Source organism: Uranotaenia lowii, chromosome 3, assembly GCF_029784155.1.
Source record: "Uranotaenia lowii strain MFRU-FL chromosome 3, ASM2978415v1, whole genome shotgun sequence".
In the NCBI taxonomy this organism is placed as follows: Eukaryota; Metazoa; Arthropoda; class Insecta; order Diptera; family Culicidae; genus Uranotaenia; species Uranotaenia lowii.
Window position 1 is genome coordinate 270875008 of NC_073693.1, and position 24529 is coordinate 270899536.

The 24529-nt window shown below is 32.9% G+C and overlaps 1 protein-coding gene across 1 annotated transcript in view; it reads right to left on the reverse strand.

The window, feature by feature from the left end:
* The window catches only part of LOC129755307 (regulator of G-protein signaling loco-like), a 132716-nt gene extending 130974 nt beyond the window's left edge, over positions 1–1742 (reverse strand). The window contains exon 1 of the mRNA XM_055751739.1: positions 1639–1742. The gene's annotated coding sequence lies outside the window, so the exon portion shown is untranslated. The remainder of the gene's footprint in view (positions 1–1638) is intronic.
* Between the last annotated feature and the right edge of the window lie 22787 nt (positions 1743–24529).

Below are 24529 nucleotides of genomic sequence, written 5' to 3' on the forward strand. Positions count from 1 at the left end.
TCACTGGCTTAAACTGGAAAAGTAAAACTTTTCTCTCAATTTGAATTGATTGGTTCAACACAGAAAATCTTTCAAATTCGTCTTTTCTCAAAATAAGCAAAATGTCCCGCTTTTTTCGGCTATGTTCCGCTTTTTTTCGTGGAATGTCCCGCTTTTTTCTGAAAGTATCTGGCAAGCCTACTTTAAGGTTTCTTCAGTAATGTCGAAAATACATATTCTTCCAAATTTTCAAAAATTGAAGAATTCAACTTTTTTAGATTATTCATAGTCATCATCATCATCATCATCATCAAAATATCATTTCTTAATTGAATAAAGTGTAATAGAAAAATTCAGAATCAGTTGTTTTCTTTCATGTAGTTCATGTAGTTCATCAGTTTCATAAATGTTTCACTTATTTTTATTATTTCAAATCTTTTTTTGAATCGATCATGATTTTTCAATTATTCTATGAAAAGTTTGAAAAAGGATTCTAAATAGCCACTTTAAGAGTTAATTTTTATGTGCAATTTTAATCAAATCAGTATTTGTTTTGTGCTATTTACAAGTCACAACATGAAATTCCTTTTTTTTATCAATTTTTTATTTGATCATAGAAGAAATCACTCATTTCTAAACCTGTAATTTGTCAGCGATGATGAATTGAATATGTCGTATTTCTTACTTACAAAGTTATTATTGTGAACTTCAATCAAACATGAACTTTTTTAGCCTTTTTTCAAACTGGTGGAATCTGAATTTATAAAATAAATATGCAAAAAACTGAAAAAATTAATAAATTTCATCACGTTTTCTCAACTGCACGTTTCTTCACTTGTGATCTCGCTTGGAACTGAAGAACAGTCAGACAACATCTTAAGGATTAATCCTCAATTGATGTTAATAGCTTTATATTTTAGCATCGCTTTTATGATTCATTACAACAATTAGCATCGCTTTCATGATTCTGTAACGGAAACCTCATATGTGCTTCTAGAAATTTATGATATTTAAGCAAAAACTTGAGCAATCAAATCAAAAGTTTTTTAGTATAATTTCTTGCATTTAAGACACCTCAATTTTTAAAAGATCAGTAAAGCCAAGTTTCACTCAAATTATTCCGTTCGCGAGCAGCCGACCTCTTATCTGTCAGCAAGGCACAACAAAGCACAACATGTTTGGAACACAACAACCATTTCGAGGTGGCTAAATAGATAAACAAATATGCGCAAATCAGCCACTAACAACAACAATAATAACAACAACAAAGATACATATGTATCCATGAATGAACGACCGGATTGTAGAATGCGCTGCATAGTAAACAACCACGTTAATTCGTAGAACCCCGATGATTCATCACGCCGCTGTCGTCGTAAACATATTTTATTCGCGGAACATTGGCGGTTGTCCAAAATCGTCAATTAATGCTTCCTCTGGGACGGACACGACTGCGCAAAAATTCTCGCTCCGGTGAGTTAAGGTACTGTTATCACTTCAAAGTGGAAATTTGAACCGGTTTCTTGGACGCACCGCTTTTTCTCAGTTGTCAAACTTTCTTGGTGAACATGATTGTGCTTAAAGTTGTCACAATCAAATTTTCGCACATATCACTTTAACCACAAATTACAAATTTTGCGATTTTGCAAAATTTACTACCGCAATAAAACTAACCGATTCACTACCGCAATAACGCACTATAGGTGAGACACTACACGAATCTACCGGAGTCCGGCGATTGGACAACTGAGTCAGCTCATTCCGGCTACCCAGAATATCTATGAAAGATCGAATCCGGCCCGGGCTAAGGTGTTTACTATACGCTACAACGCAGCTGACTAACTAACCTCCTCTCTAAGAAGCAACTCCTTGATCGTTTCCATTCCTTATCCTTCTTCTTGCTCGTGCTTATTCCTTCGCTGCTTCGTCTTTCCATTCGGAACTGAGCTTCCCGCAAATGCGCCGGCCTGGGATGTGGCACAGGTGAGGATGAATGAAAGGAGACCCCGATGATGTGATACACGCGAACCTGCCGATCTTCATATGCCGGTACACAGTGGGTGTGGAGAGTCAGTTTACCTGGTTGTGGTTTTTTTCTGACTTGTGAGTGAGAGCAACAGTCGATGATCGATTTATTAGGTCAGATCCTTGTAACTTTGAAGTTCATGACACGTACAGTACGTTCTTTTTACTACCCAAGATTATTGAAAAAATAAAATTTTATCAATAGACATAATTTTTTGAAAAAAAACACTAGAATAAAAAAAAACAAGAACCTGTGCCAAAAATAGTCTCTGGCGGGATGCGAACCCGCAACCTTCGAATTTGTTCACCAGCGTCAACCATTTACACCACCAGAGTCAGTGGAACAGCATTAAAAAACTAACAAAAAATTACCGAATTTTTAGTAATACGCAAGCTAGACCCACTATGCGCGCCGTGATCGAGAACCACACATGCTTAAGGTGTTTTCCGAAAAGGAAAGGTCCGTGCGCGAGGGTTTTGCGCGTCTTCCTCATGTGGTAAGCGCGCTAAGACGTCGACGGACCTCCCTCTAGCCAGAAACCAAAGAAAAGCGACGCCAACAAGTAAGGAAGGAAAGGAAACAGCCTAAGGAAGATCGAGGGAAACCCGCCGAAAAAGAGATCCGAGTCGATGTGCATCGCCGGCTTTTGCTCGATCGTGGAGACGATCCCTCGCATGACGATTGACGCGCCAAACGACGGAGCTAACTAAAACTGTAGAAGCGCATACATAGTAAATACAGTATAAATGAAAAATAAAATGTACAGAAGGAAAAGTAGCACGCTTCTCCCGTTTCTGCTTCTAATATGGGTTTCATAAGAATAAAAAAGAGAAAAATGTTGACGGCGGATGACCGGATTGGACTCACAAATATCGTTGTGTGTGCGGAAACAAACGCGACAAGTGCCGAAAACCTGGAGATGCACTTGCTTTCTGGCGCGTGTGGCAATCGGGCGAGGTGCATCAAAGGTAGAAAAACACCCAAGTTTCAAAAAATTGGTTTATGTAACAAATTAAAACATTTCCAACTTTTGACTGAGAGCATCCAAAGAACCCTTGAATTTTATTGGTAATCAACTTTTGCTAAAACTCGTTTTAAATAGTGATAAACAAGGTTTTTGAGAAAAAAAAATTGACTCTCTGTGATTTTACCCAAAAATTCTGTGATGGTTTTCTATAATGATATTTTCTTTAACTTTATTGAAAAATCATGGTAAATTGTGTCTTTTTTACATTTTAGTTTTGGAAAATCAATAAACATAAACAATTTTATCATACTTTTCTAATTCAAAGTCAGAAATCTATATTTTATACTGTTCAAAGAAAAAATAAATTTCGGAAATCCTTTCAAAATTCAAAAATATTGTGAAATCTGTGAATATTTAAAATTTCTGTGATCTGTGACACAGATTCTGTGATGAAAATTTGCTCAAAATTCTGCGAAATTACAAATTTTTCTGTGATTTCGGCAACCTTGGTGACAAAGTTACCAACACGAACAACGAAAACAAACATGAAAATCGATATATTGGCTTTTGAAAGTTTTGCTGAAAATATTCAAAGATTTTAGATGCAAAGCACCATTCGATACAATAAAAAAAAAAGAATTTTTTATGTCAGCATGCTAAAACTTTTGACAATTTTTTCGTTTGCTATTTTGATTTTTAACTGTCATACTAGAAGCCCTAAAAAAGAGTCAATAATGTTTGTATGGAACACATCGCGTAACAAAAATACAAATAAATAGGGGAGAATGAGGATACTTGATCCCTGGGGATACTTGATTCCTTAGCTATATCTCGAAACTGGAATGTCTTACAAAGATCAAATGTTCTAGAAAAATGTGCCAAAATGAGCAAAATAACAATGCTTGTAGTTTAAATTTTTTTAACAAAATAATTGTTTGAGTAATTGAACTTTGTTTGAAAAATTTCACAAAATGTAACTTGAAGATTTTTTTGCATCACTTTAAAATGTTCTTTACATGGGAAAATTATGAAAAAAATATTTTTTCCTATGCATCAATCGTTCGAGCGTAAAATGAACTTCATATTGCCATATTTTCAAAGCAATGGAAAACTCTCAACTTTTTTCAGAAAAAGTTTTCTAAAATGTTGATTATGGGTACAATTGATCCCCCCTTCCAGACGGCATATTCTTCTTCTGAATTGATCGTTATGATTGCTGATTACGAAATTACTAATATTTATCCAAAAACTAATATTTATCAAACAATTGTCTGAAGAAAAGAGCAAAAATAATTAATTTTCTCTTAATTATAAAAAATCGCGCCTTTAAGTATGCAATGTTATTAGCGTTGAGACAAAGTTATAGAATTTTCTTCTTATGTCTGCTATAAATTGTGAAATGATAACAAATATGACCAAAATAGTCAATTAACATTCTATCTTAGGGTTTTGTTTGATTTTTATACCAGGATTAGGGTTCCTGAATAAAAGATCAAGTCTCCTTCAATAGGGGATCAAGTCTCCCCTAACTTTAGAAAATCGCAATTTTTTTACTCCCACGAAAATGCTTCTAGTTCATCAACGGGTTCAAGTATCGTTCTAATTTTTGGAGCATAGAAACTTGAAGTTACAAGCTGTCAGAAAATGTCAAAGACGGCGAGTTGCTAAATTTTTCCAAAAAGATATGGTGAAAGGAAGAAAAGGGGATCAAGTATCCCCACTCTCCCCTAAAGAAATCAATTTCTTAAACAATTTTTCTACTTACGACCATCAAAGAAACTAAAAAAACACATCGCGTAACAAAAATACAAATAAATAAAGAAATCAATTTCTTAAACAATTTTTCTACTTACGACCATCAAAGAAACTAAAAAAATAACAAATTTTACTGTCACGATTCAAAATTAAACAGAATCAAAATTTCAGAGCAAAATTTAAAAATAAAACGAACAAGAAGAACTTTAATATTCGGTAGATTTGTTTGAAAATAAATACAAAATATAAAGATAAAAAAAATAAGTTTTTTAATTTAAAAAAATATAAAAATGCTTGCCATTTACCTTTTTTGTAAAATTTAATAGACAACTCCAGGGAACAGCATTTTTGGCTCCAATTTTTAATGACTTTTTTTCCGGAAAGTAACCAATAAATGATTCAAAATGATGTTCCCCATTCTTAATAAAAAAAATTACTTGAAAATAAATTTAAGGGAGTCTAGTTTACAAATTTGAGATTCAAATTTTTGAAACAACAAAAAAATGAAGAATACACAGAAAGAAAAATGTAATCTTACATTACACTTTTTCGTATCATCGCCCTAGAAAATATGAAAAAGAGTATAGCATCTTGAGATTTGCGATGAAATTAACTTGCAATTTCATGTAAATCTCAGTGTCTCAACCTTCGTCCGTAATTTGTTGTACCTGTTCGTCTGCTGTTTGCTTCTGATCGAGTTGGAGCCTCCCCCCGGAGGTGAAGGGCACAGAATTATACAGTAAGGTAAGTGAAAATATATTGAAATACCTTTTTGAGAAATAGTTACAATGTTGATTGACATTGTTCCATTTGTTATTTTGCAGAAATTCGATAGTTGCTTTCGATGTCATCGTTTCCGTCGCTAAGGGAATCGGAAAATACCACCCGGCGTGTTTTGACAGTGATTGTTTCAGTATGTAATATAAAATTTGATTGAAATGTAAGCTTGTTAAAATTAGCTGTAGTTTTTGTGTAAGAAAATAAATGTATTTTAATCGAGAAACCCGATCTTTTTCTTATTGGATAAATAGCCATACCAATGAGTGACATTGGAAATGTAAACCTACAGTAAACAAAGCAGCTGAATGCGATGGGAAGTTTACATGAAACAAGCAGTATTGTTGCGTGTAAATACCCGATTCCCTTCTACCCATGCCATTGCATGTAATGTTACATGGATTTTTCTAAGTGTGTATGAGAATTAAAATTAAAAAAAATAAAACTTCGGACATAAGAATTACCGCACAGAAATAGAATACCTATGTACATAAAATAAAAAACCCAGATTTAAGAAGAATTGAGATCATAATCCTAGACCATTTTAGCAAAATGATATTTTTTGTCCTAATTTACATTATTTTTCTCCAGTTGTATTTAAATTTGTTGTAAAATTCCAGGGTAATAGATATCTTGAATATGAATAAAATTTATTTAATCACGATTTGAAATGTGAATTCTCGACTAGGGATAAAATAAATATCCATTTTTAACTCAAGAGAGTATGCTTAAAACACGTGATTTATGATTGAATTTAAATTGATAGAATAGAGAAAATATTTTATTTTGATTCAAAAGTGGCATTGATCAAACAAAACTATATCCAGATTCTTCCAGTTGTAGAAATAAAAGTCTAAAAAAGTTTATTTTTGATGTTCACAATAATTCTACAAATGTTCAATTCATCATTGAAAGCTTAAACTGAAAAAGTGTAGGCTGAGAAATTTGTTTTTTTTTTAAATAACCAATAAGAACCTGATAAAACTCAAAATAAGATATTTCAAGTTTCGTTAAAAATAATAAAGGCACAAAACAAAAACAAATTTTGTAAACATTGCGGATTAAAATTTAGCTTTAAAGTTGCTACTTCGTATCATTTTCGAACTTTTATTTTGATCAATGTAAAAATCATGATCGATAAAAAATAGATTTGGAATAATTAAAATATGCGAAAAGTATATAAATTTTCAAAATCAGGTTTTATAGTCTAAAAATTTCAAGTTCTGAACATTTTGTCGCCGTCAAATGAAACATTGGTCACTAGAATGGACAAAAGGTACAATGTTTTAGATTATGAGCCTTCCAAGAAGATTAAGTTTTCAGAACACAAACATTCAGAATTGAAAAACAAAGACAAATATATTTTTGAAAAAATCGGCAAATTTTTATGAAAATTATAACAAAATATAAAGACAAAAAAAGATTAGTATTTTTACATTTGAGGCCCTTGGAGCCAAAGGGGTATAAGTGATTGAAAAATCGAGATAACGAATATCGAACGAATCCTTGACTGTCAAAAATTATATGCTATTATTATATGCAAAAATTATATGCTATATTATGATAAATAAGTTTATTTAAATATTTTCCCTATGTTTTGATCTCGTTGAAAAAAATCCCACTAACTGAAAGTTACATTTTGTTTGGAGCCAAAAATGTTATCAAATTTTGTTTGTTTTTCTATTTAAACCGCCAATAAGTGAATCGAATTTCTTATTTCTGGTTATAATTTTATAGAGTATGCCACAAATTGGGGACTAGGCTAAATATGTATTTCTATGAGATGATTGACCTAACGTTGAAGGGCAAGTTATAAATGTACTGTTTAACATCAACTCATAATGAGCGTAAGTCCATTTGCAATGTGCATTTAATCAGGTAAAGGCGCAGGAAACATGCAATGATTTAAAATTAATAGAGAAATACCTTTCACGAATTATTCTATCTAACAATTATCGGGATGACAAATTGTTGTTTGAAGAGATTAACATCAACCTGACAAGACCAGGTCGATCTTTAGACATGATATCTTTTGATCAAAACAACCTTGTTGTTCTCTCTGCGGTAAGCAGTGCAACCAGATTGCTAAAACTCAGATGGTTTATTGGAAAAAATGTCAAATGAGAAAAGCAGCAAATATTGTCGCTCGCAACGAGAGAAAAACTTGCGCTTCCTCGCATACTTTCAGGATGTACGAATAAGGTGTTAAATATCGTCCAATTTGTATAATTTTTATCGCTTGAGCCAGAAGTAAAAAATATGTATTTATAATGCCTCCACTTTTGTAGGTAAATGCTGATTTTTCCAGTTTTATGCGATGATTCTATAATGTATATGAGACTTATATCAAAGCTTGTATACCTACAAAAATGTAAACTTTAAGTGCTTTTTTCTCGAAACCAGCTTTTATGCAGTTATACCCCTTTGGCTCCTAGAACCTCATTTAAAAAATAATAATAACACGTTGACCATTTTAAAGCCTTTTTGTACTTTCAGATCTACTTTCAGATCTTGCCTGGAGAGAGTAGTTGAAGTCAAAAATACATCGTGTGATTGTGTTTTTGAACATACATTTGAACATGTCATGATACTGTACATGAAAGACAAAAAAAATATATATTCTGGGTTTGTTAAGTCTCATTCATTTCATCAAACAATAATCTTTAGCCTAGAGATGTTCTATTCTCAGAGATACAATTATCAATAATATTGATACCAAGTCCTAAAAATATTAGAAATTTGAATAGATAGCATTTCAAGTATTTCTAAGAATACTAAGTATAAATAAAGTTTAAAAAAAGGTTTTTAATTTGTAAAAAACTGCAAAACAATTTGATGTTTGATTCAAATTCTTTCAGATTCCCGTAATTTCCAAAATAGTGAAAAGTAAACAAAAAATTTCATAACTTTTTTCGCAGAAGTGATAATTAATTGCGATCTTGGGGAAAGTTGATCAGTAATTTAAAAAACAATATTTTCTAAATATTTGTATTGTTTTGAGCGCATAAATTCCTTAAGTGATTTTCAATTTCCTTTCAAAAGTTTGTTCAAAAACAAAAGCTGATAGAAAACTAATTCCATATTTGGGTTTAGGGCATTCAAATAATTCAAGATTAACTCTTAAATTATTAAATTTGCACCTAAAAAAATGAACTTTGTGAATTTTGTGGTTTTGCAAATCCTTTTGAATCAAGAGTTCAGTATTTAAAAGAACAAAAAACACATAATAAAATTAAGACTGGAATTGTTTTTTTTTTTTTTTTTGGAAAACATTTCATATAAGCTTAAAAATTGTTATGCCATAAACGATTTTTTCAGAATCAAAGTGACTAGTAAAAAAGTAATAGGTACTAAGTTTAAGATATTCTTATTCTGTTGATTATGAGTAGTAAACAACGGTCATGTGGCTACCAGCTTATTGATGTGTTGAGTATTTGATGAATGAATTTGAAGTTTAAATGATCTGAACTTGTATAGTTTCCCTCCAAAAAAGCATCCATTCCAAAGACGAGTTAGGGTTTTTAATTGGCAAGATTTGAGTCTCAATACTAAAGGTCTGTAAAATTGCAATTCGAAATTTATCATTAGAAAAAATTTCCAATTTGCGAACTTGTATAGTATCGTCAAAAGAAATGTGTTTAGCCTAGAATGATACCTATCTAAGTCTCAATTCCGCCGGAGGCGAACCAATTTTTGGACGTGTTTGTTACACTAATTTTTAAATACCTTTTGGGGTAATTTCAGAATTAATTTACCGCAGTAACGAAAAAACTTCATTGGAGGGGTATTTCAGACTAGAACGCTAAAGATCTACTTTCAACTTCTACAGAAGACGTATTTTTTAAATACTCTCGGTAAAGTTTTAATTCTTTATCTTCTAAAAACGCAGAAGAAGAATTTTCAAAAATTCTGAGTCTTATATTTTTGTGTGCATCACCTTATTTTGTTCAATAAAAAAAGACACATTACAAACCCAGAAGCAAATTGTGGCAGCAGGTTGACCCTTCTGACTAGTCATTGTCGTTTTACTCCATTTCCAATCGTAAATACTCAATAAGAGACAGTTGTTAGCATTTATTTATTCCATTCTTCTTTGAAAGAAACACAACGACAGATAAATGTCGGTCCATATGTTTTGTCTGGGCCAGCCAGTCAGCGATTCAGTCAGACAGCAGAAATCGTCCACGCGCCCGCCAAATTTCCTCAAAGGTAAGAAGGTAAACACATGTTTCGATTCTTTTTTCTTCATGATCAAACGATGATTTCCAGCTGCTAGGGTGGAAAAGGACGTCAGATAGCGATCGCGTCATCATCATTGGTTGGGGGATGATTTTTTTTTCGGGTAATTTCAGAATCAAGAACTAAAATAATTCGGGCAACACATTTCAAAAAGTCTAAAGTATCAAAAAACACGAATCGCATTACACTTTTTATCGTTACTTACGTAAAAGTAAAAATATCACCAATTATTACCAATTTGTAAAAATGTAATCCAGAATCATTTATTAGGATCCAACTACTATACTACGAATTCGAAGAACAGATAAACAGTCAAAATCACAATTTTGTAGTAAACAAATGATAACAAGGAGCAGTTTCCCACGATAATTTCTTACTCATTCGTTTCATTCGAGCGAAGGCTGCTTTCTCATGGGATTTGCCAGCCAAATGACTTTTGGGTGAAAACAATCGTTGAATACGCACACGTGATTTGATTGAATGTTTCATTTCTTGGCGGCGTTTTTCGGTACAATCATAAAGCGTTTTGTTTTTGCAGAATACCTACAAACAAATTGTGAATCGGTTCGTCAAATATCGAGTTGAATCATTGTTTGGGATAGATTTTGCATTTGAAGCAAAGGAATAACCCTTGAATCAAGTTTCTTCCGAACCGTAAGCATCGTCATCGAAAGGAGGCAGATTCGTAAATCAAGTGACTTTACTTCAAATTATCGTTCATTTTTTTCAGAAAACACTATTAATTTCACTTTGAATACTTTTGATTCCATCCTCAAAAAAATCCTCTTCAATTCCTTCTTTTGCAACTCCTGAAAAAGTAGTTCCACATTCTTGGGTAGCAAAAAAGTGCCCCATAAAATATGCAAATGTTATGCACATTCTTGCCCCCCAAAGAAAGGGGTTGAAACTTGGACAGCCCTCCTTCTTTATGCTCGAATTGGTCTCCCTCGCAAAATGATTTTGCGTGCACCGGTAATTATAAAGTCAACAGAGGAATTTACTGTTTCTCTTCTGCACATCAAGTACCCTGCTAAAGTACAGGTAGGTAGGGTAATAAATGAGAACAGTTGAAAAAAAAAAACTTGTAGAGAAGGAGAGTTCAAAATGAACGAACGATAAGATTATGATTAACGTGGAAAAATAGAATCGAGAAAAGGAAGAACGCATTCGTTGAGGCAAGGAAGGGTCACTATAAAAGGAGATCGAACTTAAACTAAGAAAAAAATATAACAGAAGTCTACGGAAACTGAAAGTAACAGGTGATTTTTATGCGGAACACTTGCTTTGTGAAATAAAATCCTGAAAAAGGTGGAATCCATTCAGAGCCAAAATTTAGAGTCACAAAAATGTTTACAAACAAATTTTATAATAGAAATGATATGTTCAAAATATATTCTATCTAGAGGATCAATTATTTAGATTTTCCGGTTTCCAAGAGAACAGTGTGAAAAACAGTAAGCCGAAACTTTTTTTTAAATCAAATCACATCAGCAGATTCCAAATCATATTTTAGGCATTCAAAAAACCAGTCATGTTTACTGTAAAAAAAACTAGCTAAAAGTTTAATTTTTGGAGGCAAAATTATAAAAGCTCAATTTAAGTTTTTTTTTTAATTTGATTCAGCGAATGAGGTGAATGAATCCAGGCTAAATCCTGACTTTTTTCTACGAAATCCGGGCAACTGGGCCGATCCGGACCTTTTCCGAATTTTGTAACAAATATCTGGACAAATGTAAATGTTAATTTAAAAAAAATAGGCGATCTGGAAAACTATAAGAACTTTATGTCCTAGATATAAGTCGGACATCTAGTTTTGAAAACAAAAAAGAAATCATAAAGAATTAATTATCGGTGCATTCTGGTACACATAAAAACCCAACGTAACTGGTTTTGAATGAAATTGTGTTGTCCTTGATGCAAATCTGAATCAAGATTTTTCAAAGGAGTTTAGTTCCAGACCAATAGAGTTCTTAAATGCTTGGACCAGGAAAATACCTTTTTTTAAATCTGGGGTTTGAATTTCGAAAACGACTGAATATTAGAGTCAAAGAACCGAAAAAAGGGCTTAAAATCAAATTTTTGAATTCGGTTTCGCAATCAACCAAAATTTATTATTCAAAAAAATATGTTAATAACCCTGACTCCTTTTTTCCAGGAGAAAAAAAAACCATCAAAACATATTTGATTTTTGGAAAAATAAAATGCGTTCATCAATCACTGGGAACCAGCACCCGAAATTTGTACTTTTCTGCATTATTAACTGCACCTAGAATTTCGGAGCTAATTTTGACTTTTAAGGAGAGAATCAAAATAATAATAGTTTATGTCTTTTAGTTTTTTTTTTAAGATCTATGAGTAGAATTAAAGAACCCAAATTAATTTTAGAGATATTGGAATTAAATTTTTCCAAACAAGAATCAACGTTTTCGGAAACTTTTAGTAATAAGAATAAAACACCAAGGATATATTTGTTTTGGATTAACACAAATGTTTTACGCCCTCCAAAAAATCTGTCAATAATTTAAATTATTTTTAGCATCCAAATTTTTAAGCAAAGTTCTCCAGTAATGTCAGAGAAATGTATGACTCGTTTTAGTTTCATATTCTAGTTCTCTGAAAATTATTGAAATTCTTTACTATAGCCTTCAACTGGTCTAGAGAATAAATGTGACACTAAGGGGTGTATTCGAAAAACAAATGTTACACTTTGTTTTCGGAATAACTTTGAATGCATGTATGTAAATTGATGAAATTTTCAGCGGAGCTACCAGGTAATGTAATTTTCACATGTGTTAAATTTTGTGATGTTCTATCAATTGGTTTTTGAGATAGCGTCCAATGAAGAAAATTTTCGACTTAAATTTTTGGGCAACACGTGTGGGGTGCCATCTGTAAGCATACTTTGAACCACCCTTTTTTTAAATCAAGACTATTTTATATGACGTTTTCTGTTTCGTGAATCTTGACTTTTAAAATATTCCAAAATTTTGAATTTGATCGAAGTTATAAAAAAACTAGCCGGATTTAGGATTTTTATCACTTCACCACCGTTTTTGAAGTGCAAGTGTCTATTTAGTATTTTTAGTCATTTATCGAGTCAATCGTTATGAAACACCGAGTAATTTGCAGTTTCCACATATTGTTGGCCTCTTCAAGTAGGTACTAGATATTAATTTTTTTCTCTTTGTTTATCTCCGGAAAAAACAGGCGAAACTTGTTAACAAAAAGTTTCTGGTTGGATTCCTGCAAGGTGACTGATAAAGAGTTGGTTTTGCTGTTCATTACACAATTTTTCAAACTCCCCACTCTTTCCCCACAAGAAGTCCAAATATTTTGCGCACGATTTGATTAACGTATTTTGTTTATTTTAACGATGGGCAGCTTTTCTACCTTCAGGAATATTTATAAGTTAGCTAAACGAAGTAGTCAAACAAATTTGACTTTTTTTTATCACTTCCTCTATTCATATTTTCGGATTGAGCTTGAAAAAACCTTTCAAATCCCCTTCACTTCATGGAATCAATCATTTTCCCTTTTATTCATATTTGAGCTCACTATGGGATCGTCTAAGACTTCTTCAACAATTTATTTTGTGAATTTTGATCAAATAGTTGATTTCCAGCAATTTTGGGTCTTCCACTGAAACTTTTATGGATTTTTCTCGATTCTGCACAAAAAATTTTGTCAAGTATCTTCAGTGTTGGACGCTATATCATAAACTACTTGACAGATTTTCACCAGATTGAGTTCACGTACACATTACATTGCTAGATAGCTTCACTAAAAAAATTATCAATTTTCATGCAAGAATGTTATTAACAAAACAAACTGTTGCATTTTTATCGAATACACTCCTTATTTGAAGTTTAGTAACTTTTTTTAGGCGTATTTGAAAAAAATTCTTCAAATGAATTTATGGAAGCTTTAATTTTTCATGATCACTTTTTTATTCACCCTCCCTGAGAGTCTAGAAAAAAAACTCCTTAATCAGTTCTAGAGTGCAATTTTGGAACTTATGGTTAAAAATGTATTGTTTTAGAAACCTAATAGTGTAACAGAAATAAAATTTGTTAGACCACATTCAGCGACAATAATTTATTTTGAAGTTATCCAAAGTCGAAGAAAAATATCGAAAAAACATACATTAGAAAAAAAGCTTTGAACCAGCAAATAAATGTTCAAAAAACATTCAGTGAATAAGTAAACTGAAGTTAGCAGCAACATTTTGACAGATAGATTATTTAAAAAAAGACTGTAAAGCACGTACTTTAAATCAGAAGGCAGATTTCGAGAGCACGACCGGGAGAAAATCGATTTTGTTCAATTTAAGTTCTCCCGGGGAGTTGTGCTTGCTTACTACAAAACGTTTGAAAATTTGGTTGAATTTTGACATCTTTTAGTAAATTCGGAAAACGTTGCTATTTTTTTTTAGTGATAGAAAAATTCGACTGGAAATAGGTTTTTTCGGGCGGTTTTTTGGCTTGCAGTTTTGTTTTTAGCAAAAACGACGTATTGATTTACGTTTCCAACATTTCGATCCTTATTGGATCTTCCTCGGGGATTAAAATAGTGTTTATTTAGTTAGTTCTGCTGATAATAATTTATGCTTTCTTACCGAAAAGATGCCGTTTTCTTGTGAGTGTCGACTTGGCTGGTCGTGTATAGCTGTCTCTTGATCTGTTTTCCGAATAATTTAATTTTATTCGTGTTTTTAGATATAAAGTATAGTGTATCGACTTACTACGTTCAGATGTTTGCGGATAAAAATCCTTTTGTTTAGTGATTTTGGGATAAATTTTCGACAGCATCGAACTTTTAGCACAGTTTTCCCTTTTCACTTATTTTGTTTTGATCAAAAATCAGCTGTTGTGTATGTGTGTTGATGGTGTAGTTTTTTTTGTATGTATTTTTTTTTATTATCTGGCAGTTCGCTTATTTTTCCGAGTATTTGGAAAATGTTGGCGTATGAAGAGTAGATGTTTTCAGTGTCTTTCTTAATGTTTACTGTGTTTTTAGTTGTTTTAATGTGGCAACTTTCCAATATCTTCAATTTTTACTGGTTGTTTCCCCTGTTGATAATCCTGGCTCCTTCGATGTCGAAAAGGTGGTACGTGGTGATTCCGTGATCCAGAAGTGCAGTTTGTTGGCTCAGCTTTGCAATTGGGTAGTCTGCTTTAGTGTATCCAAGTTCCCATCGTAACAGCCGGGAACGAAAAATACGGTTTTTTTTTTGCTAGTTTTCATTCTCGTATTACGAATAACAGCAATATTTGAGATACTATGTGTATTCAGTACAAATGATGATCATGTTATCAAAATAAAACTAAAATTTTAATTTTGAAAATCGGTTCAATTGAGAATGAGAAACAAAGCTGCAAAGCAAAAATTTAAGAATAGAGGTTATTTTCAGGAAATTCCATGCTAGCGGACGAAACTTCTATATAACCATCAATTTTTACATATGTTTGAAAAGATTTTTTTTTCACAAAAAAATTATAAAATAATTTCAATACGCCACAGCGATTACAAAATATGAGAATGCTGAGATGACATTATTTTCGGGTTTTTTTTTTTTTCAATTCGGAGCAGAATTCATACGTTTGGAAAAGTTGTATCAACTAAAATTGTATAGGTTCAGACACTGGAATAAATTTCCTGAACAATGACTCTAAAATCATGAAAATCGGTTAACATATGTTAACGGGGGAACACGCGCAAACTCATATTGACCTGAACGGCAAATGTGTAAGTTTTTTTCGGCTTGCCAGTTGGGGCACTTCCGGTGGTCACCGGAAGTTGCTTTTTCTACAGATTATGTATCACGTGGTTTTAGTTACATGTTCCAAATTTCATATTTGTCCGATTTATTTTTCAATAGAGTAATGACGATTTTAAAGTTTTCTTCTGGTCATATTGATTCGAATGGCGTAGGAAGGTTAAAAACACACGAAATGAACAATACTTATCAACCTTCAATCCTAAACTATAAAAAAAAAATCTTTAAAAAAAACTCGAAATATGCATTACTTCTACACCTTATCGATAGAAAAATGGCAGTCAAATGAAATCAGTGTAAACAACAAAATCTTAAACATAGCTCGCGAGATAAAAAACCACAAAAGCAAACATTCTATCAAACTAAAATCATTCTTACCGAAAGTTGATCTGCTGCTGAGTTGAATCCACACACCAGACCGCTTAACATTATCCGATTGAGGCAATCCACACTTGAGCTATCTCGGTTTTCTGGAACTCCGTCAAATTCGCCGTTCCAACTTATTTTTTTATCTGGGTCACCACTTGAACTGTGCACTTTGTTTGTCTTCAGGAAACATGTTTTGTTTATCCCGGCGGCGACGATGGAGAAATTACCCTGTCAATCTAGAATCGGGAACTGACACTTTTCTCTTTTCGGAGTGGATGACAACTACTTTTGGGGTGCCGAAAGTCAATTTTTACCAAACCATGTGTTCTTTCTATCTCAGCTGCTACCAATAAACGACGACGCAAATCAGTCCATTCGAATAATAACTCACCATCCCATGCACTTTACTGATAACGAAACGGGTTGACATTGGCTGATGTCATAGGCTTGGTCGCCCGTCCATTCGAATGCGACTGATGGCGAATGATACTGAAGGTTTCCATTTCGTCTATTTGTTATCGATGGGAAAAATACCTTCTTGTCAAAATAGGGCGGTAAGGTTAACATGACCGAGAGACTCAACTTTGATCGGTTATTAAACAAACTATGTTTATGAAAAAAAATCCGATACACTTGGAAATTTCTCAGAAGCATCACCAAACACACGAAGCGAATGCCCTTGCTTTCTTTGAAGTTGCGAACGTCATCGCGGAAACTTTTCAACACAGTACATCGCAACGAACGACAACAACGACAGCTAATTAATCAAAATTTTGAAATTTAAAAAAATATATTTTTGAAATATGATATGTGGGTATTCTTTTAAAAGTCTTTCAACTGCATGTCGTAGTAAGTGAGTCGAAATCGAGTCTCGTTTTATCTGTACTCTAATGTTTTTACACGTAAAAGAACCTTCTAAAATTCCGATTTAGTTCTCAGGTTCTGGTCTTATGACTCAATTCTCAGGTCTAAAGTCTCACATCTCAGGTCTCAAGTCTCATAGGTCTTAAGCTTTAGTCCCAACTTAGGAAAAAATCGGCGTGTTTACATTGAATTCAAGAACCAAAAGCCATATTATTCTACATTTTAAAAACCGTCGAAAATTCTGAGTTTCGCTTTATAAAATCTAATGATACCGATGTTTTCAATAATGTCTAGTATTTATTACATTTTCAACTGTTTTAAATTTGGACTAAGACCACTTGACGAATTATCGATTCAAAAGTAAGGTGTTATTCGACTTATTTAAATCAATAATGTGGCAATGAAAACAAATTGGGATGAATTGTATACCTCCTTAATTCAGCTTATAAATGCAGTACATTAAATTTTATTTATGCATTGGATTCGACATATCAGACTCAACTCCAATAATAAACTTCCTAGGAGGTGAAATTATCGGCATAAGATTCTATGCCGGACCGACACTAACAAACTTTCTCATCACTGGCATTGTCCTCCCAGCGCAATCGCATTGCATATGTCTGAAAGAAACCAAACAAAACATATCCCATATTCTGTCACATAACAAAGCAGAATGGAAACAATCAGCCAGCGAGGATAAAATCGTCGAACGATGTACCGAGCGCTGTGTGAGTATGTAAACCAGGGCGGGCGTTAGAAAAAAAAACATTTCTTTGCTTCCAACTCCCGGCAAACAACAACTGGCTAAGATGTAATAGCAAACAGTTTCTCGTTTCCCATTCCCATTCCTATCCCATTCTCATTCTCATCCCATTCTCATTATCATCCCATTCCCATTTCCATCTCATTTCCATCAAAGATGGAGGATGAAAAAAAACCATTGATCAAACGGCAGACGGGCAACGCAGTGCGTTTTTTTGTGATCGGGCGTGGCAGAAAGACTCTGACAAAAAACCATGCATCGTTTGCTAACTGACTCAGTTGGTACACTGGTTAAGTTATCGGACTGGCAAGTACAAAAACAAGAATGTTGCGGTGGGTTCGATTCTCCCCTTTTTTTTGGGGGGGGGGGGGTTGGATGTTAAAATTAGCAATCAACCTTTCAATAATGTAAAATTGAAACTCCAGTTTGAGTGAAGGCTAACATTAAAAATTATTTTTCAAGTTTTAATTTAATTTAATTAAGAGTTATAGCCATTTATTTGTTCTTTCTTTAATTCATTAGTTAACTGCTTTACTGATGAGTGTAATATTCTTTGAGGAAACAGATTTTTTAAAGAAAAATAGCTCATTTCCATCCAATCTTTTCCTAATTTTCTAACCGTTTCTTCAATTCTCAAAAAATTCTGCTTCATGAATGGAACAACTGTTTTGATGAGTAGGTCGGGAGATGAAATACTACGGAAATAAAAATAAATGTTATGGTTGATTTTTTTAAGGATTTTTAACAGGTATCAATTTTGGATTTTTAAGTAAAAACGACTGTTTTTTACTCCAACGTTTCGATCCTCATTGGAACTTCATCAGGGCGATAAATTGTCGTTTTTTTGTTAAGTTTGATTCGGCTTATCTCGAACTGCTTTCATTTGATTTTGTTGACGAATTTTCGTAGAATATTCGTTTGTCTGTTGAATATTGGGTATTTAACAATTTTCTGCTTCAGAAATTTGAACTGTAAATTGTTTTGGTTTTCGAGTTGTACGAAAATTCGTCAACAAAATCCAATAACAGCAGTTGAAGATAACTTAACAAGAAAACGACACCTTATCGCCCCTGATGAAGATCTAATAAGGATAGAAACGTCAGAGTAAAAAACAGCAGTTTTTACTTAAAAATCCGAGACTGATAGCCATTAAAAATCCTTAAAAAAAATTCTTCCTTCCACTCACCGATATAGCCTTTCCTTAAAAAATTTAAAAAAATATTTCTCTAGATTATGCAAGATTATTCCAACCAAGTTCATACGTGGGATTTCTAGAAATCGTGATTCGACTATAAAGCGTAAAAAAACTTGAAGGAAAAAAAAATCCTAGATTTAGAACAATTAAGAACGTATTAAGGACCGCGAAGTATAGTAAGCCGGGAAACATTAAAATTCGGCATTCCATATCAGAGAAACAATTGGATTAAATTAAAGAAATATCTTTCTGCTACTGAATTTTTTTTTTTATTTTACAGAATGTCCTATTATTGAATTGATAACATTTGAGTTATTCTTCTTAGGGTAGCACACTAGCGGAAAACGAAAAAACGAGATATCTTGTATTTGAACCGCAATGTGTTAAAATGAAAATGGAAAAAGACAACATGACTTTGTTATAAGTCCGCTGCCGACTGAGGACGATAAGTGATTTTTCAAATTCTTCATTAAAAAAATGGATGAATAATGTCAACCAAAACTTCACAATCTGGCTTCGAAGTTTTCAACTTTAATGACAATGCCAACATTGCGATAGATTCAGTACATGTTAGTATTTTGAAAGTGACGATTTAAAATTATAGTTGAGATCAGTTGACTTTTTAACTTACTTTCCTTTTCAAGGAAAACTCAATCTTCTTTGAACTTGAAAATGTTGAAAATCACATATTGAAGAGGTATCGAATGTATAAAGGTCCTTTATAAAACAAAAAAAAACATATTGAAGACCGAAAATGTGAGGCATATCGATCTTTATTTTACACGCTTCGTTGAGCATAACAACTCAAAACTATAAATTTAATTATGAAGACACTTTTAATTAAATTATTAGAAATCAAATAATTACACTTAAAATACCTCCCGAATATCAAATCGTCTATTTGGTCGGTCAATTAATTGTCGCACGACGAAATTCAGAAATCTCCAGTTGTAAGTCGGCGGTTCTTAATTTAATGAATAAACTTACAAAAAAAATATTAATAGGTATGTTCGTTTTCACTAATTTTGATGTTATTTTTTGTAAAATAAATCATACTTATATCAGTTCAGTTTTTGATAGAATTGAAGCTGATAGTTTTATATTGAATATTGGTTTTGAAGAGAAAATTTAATGCTTTAATCCCAATTAAAACACCATCTTTTTCGACCACTATGTCTTTTAGTAAAATTTTCAATCGACACCAAACTTTTAATGCACTTTTTTCTAGATAGATAGTTAGTTACCACGAGTTAACGAGATTACTCGTTTTTTCGCACGCCGCTAGTGTGTTAAATTTAAAGGCTTTAACGAAGTGGTTAGGGTTCAAGTCATCTACGCGAAGGTTCATGAGATCAAATCCCGGTCATGGCATACATAGCACATTTTCTGTGGTCTGGTGGTTTTAGCATTTGTAAGATGCTAGCCCAAATAACACAGATTATGCCATTAGCATTAGGAAGTTTTATTATGGTTTAATTATGGCATTTTTTTGTGCAGCTCGTTTTATGGCGGTTTTATTATGGTCATGCAGAATGCTTATAATTTTTTTTCGACCATATGTTTTCAGAAGGTTTTGAAAACGCTAATAAAACTTTTATTAAACATGCTGTTTTAGTTATTTTGAAAGAGTTGTGAATGCTTTTTTTAAACTATAATAAAACACAAATCTAGAAGTTTGTTCCAAGCTTTCTTTTGCATGTTCTATAATAGCACTCAGTGCATGATTATTAAACCGCCATAAAACTTAGTGACAGTTCTCGATCAAGATGTCAAAACAGGACACGCTCAGATTAGATAGCACATATTTGAATTGGAACTCCCATTTTAACACATTTTTGGTAAGTTATGCGTGTTGGTTTTGAGTTAAAATTAAAAAAATACATCTTTGAAAACTTGAAATCACCGAAAGTAGTATGAATATCTTTACAATATGAGTATTGAGTGAAAGGGCCCAAATGGTAGGAAAAAAAATTGTTGCTTGACGCCATCATTTATTCAAGATTTCAAAAATTTCTAAAATTTCAAACATGTTTCAAAAATTTCAAAAAATTTCTAACATGTTTTATAATAGCTTTTTAAAAGCTTTGGTGACCAACATTGATGACCAACAATTATATGTCTTGATGACGTTTCTAGGGTAGGGCCAATTTGGCTTTATTAGAGTCCAGGTGATGTTATAGAATGCACTTTGTCTTTTTATGAAGATTAATGCGATAGTCCAAACGATATTTTGCTGACCATAATAAAGCTAAAATTGTTACTTGGGTAGCCATCATAACTTCGAATAATCGAATCGCTTAGAGTTAAGGAAAGAAGATCTCTTCAAAGAAACATGAAGTTTCACTGAGATTCTATGTGTGTGTGTGTTCGTTTTTAACTCAAATGATATAATTTCAATAATGAAACTGTATTAGCAAAATAAACACAACAGTTTTGGTAGATCAAAGGTTCTGATTTCGTTAAATTGGTTCAAATGGTTTTTGAGATAAAGAATTCTGAATTTCGGTGTTTCCCGGGTTAGATTTCTTCGTATTAACATAAAACAGGTATTACAATTTAAACAATTCCAAAATAATAAACGGGGATCTAAGTAAGCTTCCTTCGCTTGAAGGCGTGTTTGACAGTCACTCCAGAATATTTTCCACGAACTCCATAAAATTTTGAACAAATAATCTCAGTTTGAAGAAATTAAAGGTTCAGTAAAAGTTGTGAAATATTGATAAAGACCTGCGAAGAACTGAAAAAGGTTTTCTATATGAACGATTTTGATAATCAGAATATCTGCAAGAATAAGCATCAAACATCTCTGCTACAAAAAGGTGGCAATGATTGGATTATCTTTTTGAATTCGCATCAAACATTCGAAATTTCGGGTGAGATCAATCCTTGTTTTTATTTTTTTCTGATTTCAACTCTGCAAATTAAACTTTATCACTTCATAACCTAACACCAGGCTTCGGATTCATTTGAGAGCAAACACCCACGGAGCTAAAATCTGCTCCCACTCTTTAAGCGGCAAGAAGGAATGAGAAGGAGTGATCATTTAGCTCCAGATGCAATGCTCCTAGGGAGCTCTTTTTGCCTCTCACTCTGCTCTGAAAAGAGAAATGAGCGCTCTGCGGGATGGCTCTTTAAGAGAACGCCTTTGAGCCAAACGTTATGTGCTGGGAATCTGACTGGCCCGTGTTCGTTTGTTTTGGTTTGCGCCGGCGGTGTAATTTGGAAATGATTTAATATGAATAGCAAGAGCTAGAACGTGTTCTCGCTTATTAGTTTGTTAAGTAGAGTGGCCCAAATAAGCAGATTGACAGATTGGCTTAATGGTATCAAACTTTATACTGTTTATATTTTCCTATACCAACACTGTTGGTGTAAAAATATGTTTTGAAAAATTACTAAAAAAAAATTTTAAATAAATATTTTTATAATTCAGTTATTAGTCTGGGCAAAAATTCATCAAAATTCAAATCAAAGATTCACCTTTTAAATCTCGATTCCATATGCTGGGATATGATTGTTTTGCATCACGCGTTTGTCGCACCTCGGGATCCGTCCGAAGCCTGCCTAACACTTTTTATTCATTCTTAAGAAGCCTTTCGATTCATCCTTCCTTTATTTATAACTGCATCTTTTGCGTTTTTCATTACATAGTAGTAGTATCCGCAATGTATGTTCTATGCATCAGATGCTATATTGAAAAGAAAAAAAAGGAACTCAAGTTTTCATTTTCCTGGAGTCAAACAAGTTCTGGCTATGTTGGTGTTATTAAAAGAAAAGAAACTATTCCAAAACAGTATAGTTTATGAAAATCGGTTCTGTACTTTTGATGTTACTGCTAAAATAGCAATCCTAGTTCTAAGTATATTACCGTAATCGGCTAACTGATTTATTTTTCTTTTACTCAATGCGTGGTGTCAAATTTCCAAACAAACTTGAGCGTCGTTGAGCGACCTCTTACATGTACTGCAGTTAACCAAATGATCAGAAATTTGTCATGGGGCCTTCTGCTAGGCCAATGAAAGATTTTAGCATCTATAATTTTGATTCCTAAGGTCTTTTTTTGGACCACTCTAATGCGATAGAAATAGCATAGAGATAAAATTTCAATTATGTATATTTGAAGCTAAAAAAAACCTATTGGGATTTTGTTTTAAATTTTACACCAAAATTTATGCATCACTGTTGTAAATTTTGCGGGCAATGAGTGTATTCGAAAAAAGCAACACTTTGTTTTGTGAATAACTTTTGAACGCATGGAAGAAAATTGATAAAATTTTCCGTGAAGCTATCTAGTGATGTAATGTATGCGTGTAAAAAATCTAGTGACAATCTGTGGTTTTTGAAATAGCGTCCAATACAGAAGCTCATTGACAAAATGTTTTGGGCAGAATCGAGAAAAAAATCCAGGAAAGCTCCAGTTGAAGACCCAAAGCCAGCTGGCAATCAACTATTTGACTAAAGTTCATATGGTAAATCATTCAAGGAATCCAATCCAAGGATCTATCAGTGTGTTGAAATTTGATTAAAAGGGAAGGTGAGAAGTTTTATCAACGCAATTCGAAAATTTCAATAGAGGAAGTGATAAAAAAGATCAATTTTTCTGACTGGTTCGTCTAGCTGACTGATAAACAGGCCTGGTTTAAATTCTGCAAAGTAAAAAACCATAATGGGCAACAAAACGTACTCTTTAGCACACTCCTGGCAGGTTCCCAGCTTAAAACTTTTCGTGCCATTACGCAAAAACTTTGGTGAAGTGATAAAAAGTCTAATTGTTGCTTTTGCGCCGAAGGAGGACAAACGGCTAAATTTGTCATAACTTCTACCAAACTCTAAATTGTGTGTAATGTTAAAAGTTAAGATTCAGGAAACAGAAAACGATATAAAAAAAAACTTTATTTGGAAAAAGGATGGTTCATATTTAGTATGTTTTATAGATGGCGTACGTGGTGCCCAAAAACGAAAGTCGAAAAACATCTTTTAATTGGACGCTATTTCGCTGAACGTCACTAATCAGCTTCGTTGAAAATCAATTGTCAATTTCCATTTATACATTCCAAAGTTATGCAGAAAACAAAGTGTTGCAGGTAGAAACTAATCTTAACAAAGTTACCCCGAAAGATGAAATCTTGTTTTGTGATTATAGTGATTGTAGTCATTAACATCGTTTGAATTTTTGGCAATCATCGATCATGCTTTATATTCCTTATCACAGAAAGTGTTTTTAAATCTTTTTTTAAATAACATTTTCTCCATAGATGTATCGTTTTGAGCCACTGTTATTCATTTTAAATAACGGATGGCAGCTAAAATTTTGGGATTTTTTCGAGACCCCAATACTCAAACATAAACAAGCCCAGAGAAAAATGGGAGTGTTAGCTTTTCTCCTCCTTTTTTCTCCAGTATTTTTTGTTTCATTTATGATTGCCCAGTTTTGCCGTCGAAACAAGAAGCAGCGAGCGCGTTGTACAGTTCTACGAACTGCACAAAAATCTCAGCAAAAAGTATACATTGTAAAATTTTATAAGTGAAAATGTGGCGGCTTCCACTTTTTACCATATCCTAAAATCGCAACCAAGGTAGTGACAGACCAGCTAAAATTATGGACGCAAAAGGACTTCGTTCTCTTTCTCGTGCCTTCAACATCAAGGATTCACTGAGCCAACAGGATGCCGCCAAAAAGTTCAATTGTTCTCACCAGTACATTGGCCAGACATTAAAAATAAAATGGAATTAAGTGTCCAAAGAAGACAAGAGCCCTAGAAATACACTGAGGATAAGATTTCGACTTTTAAATCTCAATGCCGCTGGATGATACAAAA